At 39.3% G+C, this 9,090-nt stretch overlaps 1 pseudogene; it reads left to right on the top strand.

Annotated features, from left to right (window-relative positions):
- Window positions 1–3,395: 3,395 nt before the first annotated feature.
- LOC101713254 (integrator complex subunit 3 pseudogene) lies at window positions 3,396–4,868 on the top strand (annotated as a pseudogene).
- The last annotated feature ends 4,222 nt before the right edge of the window (window positions 4,869–9,090 follow it).

Here is a 9,090-nt window from a genome sequence, read left to right as displayed (position 1 = left end):
TTTAGAATTGATTTTTGAAGTTGGAGTGTTATCATCTTAATACATTTCTTTTAGTCTTGGAAAAAAATATTTTTTCTTCTGGTATCTGTATATGGGAAAACTGAATTCAAGTGAATTCGTTTATAGCATAAGCTTTGCATAAGTGATTCTACCATAAGGCCAGGTACAGTGTTAACTGAAGTATCATACATGCTTGCAATAGTTTCATGAAGCCTAGTCTCTGATGTGAGATTTTAATTACCAGTCAAGGAGAGAGGTACCTGTAGTAAGTCTATTTCTATCATGTTTTATATAAGTGAGAAGTTTGTAAATAACAACAGACATGATTATTATCAAACAGAAACCACTGCAAAGTACAGTCAAGAGCTGTTCAGATTTTCATTTAGAGCAAATTATAATTACTTTTAAAAGTGGTCCTGAAACAGGTATGGAGCCTTTTAATGTATGTGATTTTTCTAGAATCCACATTCTGAAGAACAAAATCAGAAATCTAAATACAGAAACAATGATCTAAGTTCAAAGTAATAGACATATATGCATGTACCAAAGGAATTTTCTCTACTTTTTTGTGGTTATGCAAGTGATATGTATAGTTTCTACTTTGAGTCAGCTGTGCAGATAAAGAATGGTTTACATATCTCCGATAAGATTAAAAGGAAGAAAGTGTGTATCTGGAATGTGTTCAGTGGGAAAGAGGTTTGCAAAAGAATGTTTGAAAATTGCAAGGTTTTGTATTTTTTTCAGGAGACAGTTCCAAGGATAGAAGAAAGGTGAGAAAAAGTTTAAAATATAAGAAGCAATTTAAGGGAAAATGCTTATATGATGGAACTAGAGACCAATTATAAACAAGTTGCTAGATATAGAAATTAGTAAGAATAATAGGATTAATATGTCTGAAGAAATATTATTTCTGCACTAATAAGAAAATGGGATAAGATACTATTTACCTATGCTAAGTAACACTGAACATGGGACACATCTCACCAAACATCGAATGCTAACATCACTTCCAAAAAAATTGTATACAAATAATAAAAAAAGTATGTTTTTCCAAAGCATGGTGCAACCACATCTGGGAAGTATTGTCCAGTCCTGGTTGCTATATGTGAAAGAAGCTAGTTCTGGTTATGAAGTATCCATGGTAAGGTGAGAGGAAAATTGATAGAATTGAAGCTCATAAAGCTAAATTATGTATGGGAAAAAACATGGACTTGTCTATTCCTAGAATAGTAGGCATAGAGATATATACCACATATTAAAAGGATTGTTCTGAGACAAAATATATTACTTTGATAGTATTTAAGTCTCATTAGTTTTAACTCTTACCCTTAGAAATAACATAGGCTGAAAAGATTAACCTTAAGGCTGAAGTAAAGGAAGATAACCATGCTCTCCCCCAAAAGATACCTTGCCTCTACTGTCAAATACAATAACTTGAATGACTAGATAGGACATTTTTTAATTTAATCACATTTTTGTGTTTAATGTTTAATTTAAAGTGAGATCAGATCCCAATTCCTGCTAAGAGGAAATCCTGTCCTCCTATTTAGAATATTCCAAGAGAATAAGGTGAATCAAATTACAACTGCAAATCAGGTATGGTAGCACATGCCTATAATCCCAGCACCCAGGAGGCTGAGGCAGAAAGATCGCTGTGAGTTTGAGACCAGCCTAGGCTACATAGTGAGTTCAAGGCCAGCCCGAACTACACTGCCAGACCCTGTCTGAAAAAAAGAAAAAAAAATTAGAACTGTAGCAAAGCCCAGCACCCCCTCCAGTGCAGATCAGATTGATTTAGCATCCCATTCCTGACAAAAGAAGGGGCATACCTTATTCTAAAGGGAACTATTACTTGTTTTTATACCTATTGTCCTTTTATAGAAAATTACCCAGTAAAAAAACTATAGGACATGCAAAGGAGCAGAAAACGTTGATCCAGAGACAAAAGTCAGTAGAGGCAAACTCAGATTAATAGATGTTTGAATTGTTTGAATTATTGAGGGTTGACAATAATGATAAAAATGCTGAAAGAGCTAGGAAAAAAAGGTGGGGAGAAGGAGACATGTATGAAGAGATATAAGATTTTAGCAGAGACCTGGAAACAGAAAAATACAAACAATTCTAGAATATGACCTAAGATAACACATAAAGGAATAGATGAATAAACTTGAAGACAGAGCAGTTGAAAGTATACAAAGTTAAAGAAAAGGATTGACAATAGAATATCAAAATTAATAAAAATCAGATTTGAAGGCAAAATCAGTTAGTCTGCCATCCCTGTAATTGAGCTACGGAAGCAGATTTAGAGAATGGTAGAGAAGAAATGTTCAGACACTTTGACCATGGATTCCTTTGAAATTTATGGAAATCAGCACAGAGAAAAACCCAAACAGTTCTCTTAAATAATTAAAATTGATAAACACTTAGAAAAGACTGATACTGTTATACCAGGCTAAATGTATCTTCCCCCCAAATTTATATTCACCTGGAACTACAGTGTCACCTATTTGGGAATTGGGTTTTTGGTGAAATTAGTAACTTCATACTACATTAAGGTTGGCCTTAAATCAAATGACCGATGTCCTTATAAGAAGGCCATGGAGAAATGTGGGCATATAGAAAAGGCCATGTGAAAATGGAGGCAGAGATTAGAGTGATGCAGCTACAAACTAAAGGTGCCCACAGGAGAAGCTAAGAAAAGGCAAAGGATCCTTTCCTGGAATCTTTAGAGGGAACCTTGATTTCGGACCTCTAACCTCTAGATCTGTGGAAGAGTAATTTGTGTGTGTACATGTGTGGTACTAGGTATTGAACGGAGGGTCTGTGCACTGATCTACATCCCTGGCCCTATTTTAATTTTTGAGACAGAATCTTGCTAAATTTCCCAGCCTGGGTTCAAACTTACGATATTCCTGCCTCATCCTCCGCAAGTCCTGGGATTACAGGTATGCACCACCACACCCTGGACAAATTTGTTTTAGGCCACCTGGTTCATGATTATTTGTCATGGCAGTTTAGGAAATTATTCAAGTTAAAAAGATCATAACCATTCTTGCTTCTGTGTGGTGTGGGGAGAAGCTGGTCATCCATATCCTATAGTGCTGCTACCTCACCCCTACCCTGTAGGGTCTGCATCCATAGGACCCTCATTCTCCACTCCTTGGGGTACCACCCAGGAAGGTTACCTACCCTCTCCTTCAGGAGGGCTCCCTCCCACCCCCATGAGCAGGAATTTAGCATTTTCCCTCCTTTCAGGGTTCAAAGGCATGAAGGGCTCCCCTGTCACTTTAGGGGTGGAAGCACTATATTCATCATGCTATCCTTATCTGGACTAAGAACAGCCAATTTGTTATTAGAGATAGCAGTGGGGCACAGGCCCTTCTCTAGTGTCCTGACCTAACAGCTTTTCCTGGCACTACCACACCACAGACAGTGCCTGTAGGGCTGACACCTGTGCTCTTTCTACCTGCTTGTTGTTCATCTTGTCCCCGTCTCTGGCAATCCATTCCCTGAATTCCCCATTTCTAGAACTTTTCACCCATCCTTTCCCTGATCTTTTTCCATTTCTTGACTGCAGCCATGGAGTTACCAAAGGGACACTAGCAACAGCTGCTTCAAGAACTGAAGGAAGTACAGGAGGAAGAGTGGGAGCAGGAGCTGCAGGAGGGTGGAGGTGGCTACTTTAAACCAGTTTGAATACCAAGGCAGAATTAGAAGGGAGGTTGAAAAGGTATATGAGCATTGTGATGTCAATGAATGACATTCTCAATGTGTATGTATGCAAACCTCTCCTCCCTCTGGTGTGAGAAAATCTACCTGGACCTCCTTTACTCGTGTCCTCACAGAAACTGCCCAAGCCCAGAAGTGTTACTGGGACATGATTTAGGTGAGTCATGTGGCATGAGTATTATCTTCAGTAAAATCAGCTAGCTATTAATGGAGAAGTACCTGAAGTTGCAGGATACCTACTTTATTCAGATGGTGTGTTTGGTTTGGGAATGAGTGAAGAGTGGAGTTCTGGGAGCCAATAGTGCTTGCATGAGATTTATGAAGCAGACTGCAGGTGGAGATGTTACAGCCAAAAATACCTGGTTGGCTGGAAGTGTTCTGGATATCCTGATTGAGCAAAGGAATTGGTATTGAAGAACAGTACCTTATCACCATGGCAGTTTACATATACCTCCACCTCATTGTTGACCACCGTGGGACTGGGTCCAGGTTCTATGGCAGAAGGAAGTGGATTTCTGTGTATCACTGTGTCATGGGTGGTTTGTAGAATGTTTGATGATTGGCCAAGATCTCGTAAGACTCCTTCAAAATGTTGCTAGGATACCAGAATTTCAACTGCCTAAGAAAGGTAGTACTCATAACACTCAAGCCTTAAGTCCTCACTTCACCGATATTCTGCAGCTTTTTCAGTCAAGAACATCTCAGAAATCCCTGGCAGGTCATCAAACCCCAGACATGGAGACTTAGCTTTTCATGACATCTTGGTTGCAATTTGGTCAACAAAAGGAGTACCAAGATCGGTTCCAGTGCTAGTATCTGTTCAACCTCATTTTCTGTGTTGTGACCTTATCTGCTACATCTTTGAGGTAATCCACGCTTCTAACGAACTTTTGAATTCAAATATCTTCCCCCAAGATGGCTCTTGACAACATGGGTGTCAAATGTTACTACCTCTAACGACAAACTGGCCTTGACTGACTGGCTGTTCTTTTGTCCAGATGAGGATAGCTTGATGAATGGAGGCAGCTGTCCTGGTCATCCATCACTCCTTGAAGTCTCCAGCCATCATTGCCACACTCCTTCACTTAATGCACCACATTATTCCCTGTCCTGGTTATGTCTATGGGAACTTTTTATAGTCCATTTCTGTGGAGAGGTGCTGCCCCAGGAGTTCACTGAGGAATCCCTGGAAAAGTCCAAAGGGAAACCTATCTGCCTAATATTTTGGATCCTGTGCCAGGTGCAGGAAAAGAGCAGCATCTCTGTTTTTAGACTTCTCTAAGGTGTGTCAGAAGCAGTCCCAAATTGGCTACCACCTGCTCTACTATCTGAAGACCAGCAAAGCTGCATCAGGGAAGATGAACCTGGCCTAAGCTACCCAGCAAGGTGATCTGTACACCTGCCTAATGATGGACATGAAGGCCTGCGTGGAGGACATGTGACTGCTGTGCCACCTTATGACCTCCATCTACGAGTTTTCAGATGACACTTTGAGGAGTAGGAAGCTCTTGAACATGATTGTGACTATTGACTCAGCACGACTTCAGGAGCTGGTCTGCTATATGATGATGGAGACCTAGTCATGTTTTGAAATGACTCAGACTTCAGCATACTCATCTAGAACCTGGAATGGGAAATCTTTGAGCAGTCTTGTGTCTGGCAGCTTTTCCTAGCCCACAACATCTACCTGGAGACCATAATCAACATTCCGTAGCATGTCAAATACCAGGAACACCCAGAGGCCTTATCCTTCCTGCTGCTTCAGAAGCCCAGTGAGGAAATAGTAAAGATGATGCTGAACCAGCCCTGCCATTCTTAGGGCCAATTCACCACCATCAGCCTGTTGCACTGGCACATAAAGCATGATAAGCTGCCAGGGGAGCACATCAAGTTCCTGCTGATCAAAAAACAGCCTCCCTCACAGGCAAAGCCTGAGGAGCTCCAGCAACAGGTTGGCCCAGCTGACCCTGGAGCAGATCCTGGAGCACCTGGACAACCTGCAGCTCAATCTGGCCAACACCAAGCAGAACTTTGTTAGCGAGAATTAATACTTTACTGTAGAATGCACGGGAAAGCTGTGAGAAAGACCACAAGGTGAACTTCAGTATCCTCTTCTCCCTGGGGAAGGACTAGGAGGACTCTTCCACTAAGCCACACAAGAGCTAGTGAAAGGCAGATCTGTTCAGCTCTCCAAGTTGGAAGAATGCCAGTTAGCCTCCCAAGGCTGAGGAGGATAGGCTCCTGCAGTGCTTAGGAGAAAGAAGACACAAAACCCAAACCCAACAAGCAGAAATGAAAAGGGCTCTCTGCAGTGGATTCTGACAATGACTGAGGCCCTGTGTTCCCATGCCACTCCAGTTGGACTGCCCTCTTTCCTGGTGAATCATAAGGTAATAGGGGCTTGGAAGATATAGGGGACACACCCTCTCCCTCCTGAAGTTTGCCTGGTGGGAAAGAAGCTGTTTCCTGTGGTCCACCGTGAGAAACTGTCATGCAACTCCTCCCTTACCACCTCTTCTGCTCCCACCCCCACTGCTGCTCCCACTTGGGTTCTCATGGCAGCCAGAGGCTGTAAAAAACAGACTGTGGTTTAGTATTATCCTCCCAGTCTCCCAAAGAACTATTTCAGTAGAGAAGGAAGATGACAAAAGGGCCTCTGGGCAGAGAAGCTAGGATGAGAGTAGATACTTAGTGTGTGGGTATCTCTTCCTGCTTCCTCCACTCTCTTGATTTCTTCTAAACAGACATCTGGTAATCAGTGTGCCTAAAACAGTGTGGTGAATTGGATTTCTGACTTGTGGTCATTGTCCATTCTGGGCAGTGCTACAACCTTCAGAAATAATCCTGAAAGGCCCCAGCCTGAAGTGCTCTGCCCAGGAAGATTGGGTTGGCCTGAGGTTGGCACCTCACACTGGGCCAGAGCCCAGGGGAGTCCCAGAGGCAAACTGCTCATAGCTGTAAAATGTTTCCATTTCCTTGGTTCTGTATTTTGCTTTTATGTTTCCTCCTCCTCCTCCTCCCCCCTCCTCCCCCCTTCTCCCTCCTCCTCCCTCCTCCTCCCTCCTCCTCCCCCCTCCTCCCCCCTCATTTTTATTCCTTGTTTGGCAGAGATAGTCATGTTTTAAAAGTTGGTTTTAAAGGGAATAAAATGAGCCATAAAGCAAAAACAAAACAAAAACAAATTGCTAATATCAGGTGAAAATGGGGAGATTACTACATAACCTCTTGTTATTAAACATACAGTAAATGCATGTTCTAAACAACTTTATGCAAGTAGGTTGAATAATTTAAATGAAATGAACACATGCCTTTGAAACACAACTTGTCAAAAATGGTGTAGAACAAATGAAAGAATTTGTATTTATTGAAATACTGAATTGATAATCACAAACCTTGCCAGAAAGAAAATTTCAAGCTTCGATTGATGACCTCATTGGAAAAGTCTGTCAAATACTATATACAAACTCAAAAAGTAGAAAACAATTTTGAACTTGTCTTAGAAGGCCAAGATAACCCCAGTAACAAAACTTGACAAAAATATTACAGTAAAAGAAAATTAAAGATAAAGCTTTTTTTGTCAATATGCAAAATAAAAGGTAGATGAAATGGATATAGATATTTCCTCACAGAGTATGGGTCCCAAATGCAGATCTTGTTATTCCCCAAATGGATCAATCTTATTTCACTTCTAACCTTTCTATCTAATAAAACATGAGTAAATTCCCTCTGGAGAAAAATATCTTCTACAGTTTCAAATTATGTCTATAATTTTTCATTAAAATATCTTGGAGTAATTCAAATGAGTATATGGGAAAACAAGAATTGATCAAATACCAAGAAAACATTTTGGATCTCAAGGATACCAAGTTAGGAAATCAACAGATATGAATTTTAGTATAACTAAAATTAGATAACAAATTGGAGTATTTGCAAAGAACTGAACACTATAAGAGTGAACCAAATATATATTCTAGGACTAGGACTTATAATGATAGAATTACTAAATTAGTATATACATTTAAGAACTGCTAAGACATAGGAAAAAGAATTAGCAAACTGCAAGTTTGGTTAGGAGAAAATATTTAAATGGAGTCACAGGCAAAGAAGTCAGTATTAGGTGAAGGACAGTTAGATGAATTAAATATATTGAAAAAGATTAATGTTGGAGTAAAGAAGGGTGGTAGAGAATGGGATGAACAGTACTTAACATGCTGGCTAAGAATATTATAAGACAAGTCAATTTAAAAATTCAGAGTTGTTATAAACCTCATGCAAGGTCAATGAATTTTACCATACCTAGGTACATTATAGTAAAATTGTTAGAAATCAATGACAGAAAATCTTCAAAGTACATAAAAAATAGCTTTTTCTATACAGCAAAATGAACCATCAGAGAAAGAAATCAGGAAAAAAATTCCATTCATGATTTCTTAAAAAAATAAAACAGGAATCAACATAACCAGGGAGTGAAAGACCACTACAGTGGAAATTATAGAACACTGAAAAGTCAGGGAAGACACCAGAAGATAGACCTCGCGTGTTTATGGATCAACAGAATTAATGTTAAAGTGGCCATGTTACCAAAATTCCAATGATAACTCTTCACAGATCTAGAAAAAATCCTGAAGTTTATATGGAATCACAAAAGACCTAGAATAGTGAAAACAATCCTGAACAAAAAGGTCAGTACTGGAGGCATCACAATATTCAATTTCAAAGTATATGACAAAGCCACTTGTAACAAAAGCAGCACAGTACCATCACAAAAGTTGACATATGCACCAATCAGATAGGATACAGTACACAGAAACCCACAAATCTACAACCATTCGATTTGCAACAAAAGGGGAAATACAAATTGGAGAAAAAAAAACCTCTTTAACAAATGTGCTGAGAAAATGGATATCCATTTGTAGAATATCAAAACTAGATAGTTTCCTCTCACCCTGTGCAAAAACCAATTCAAAATTGATCAAAGACCTAGGTATAAAAAGAGGTGACACTTTTACAACAAAACAGAGGAAACACTGGAAGTCATAGGCACAGGCAAAGACTTCCTGAATAGGACTCCAATAGCATGGGAAATAATAGCAAGAATGAAAAAATAGGACTATATTGAATTTAAAAGTTTATACATAGCAAAAATAAAATAAAGCCTACAGAATAGGAGAAAATCATTGCCAGCTACAGTTCTGAAAGGGTTAATATCAAGAATGTATAAAGAACTAAAGTAAAACAAAAATTGCTAACACAAAAGGCCCAACTAATAAATGGACAAATGAACAGAGGACTTTTGAAAGAAGTACAAATGCCCAAAAAGTATATGAAAAATATGTTCAACATCTTTATCCATTAAGGAAA

Source organism: Heterocephalus glaber, unplaced genomic scaffold, assembly GCF_053883595.1.
Source record: "Heterocephalus glaber isolate CG9 unplaced genomic scaffold, H.glaber_assembly_v1.0 deba00001442, whole genome shotgun sequence".
NCBI classification, from domain to species: domain Eukaryota; kingdom Metazoa; phylum Chordata; class Mammalia; order Rodentia; family Bathyergidae; genus Heterocephalus; species Heterocephalus glaber.
Note: the sequence above shows the minus strand (reverse complement) of the source record. Positions and strands in the feature narration are given on the sequence as shown.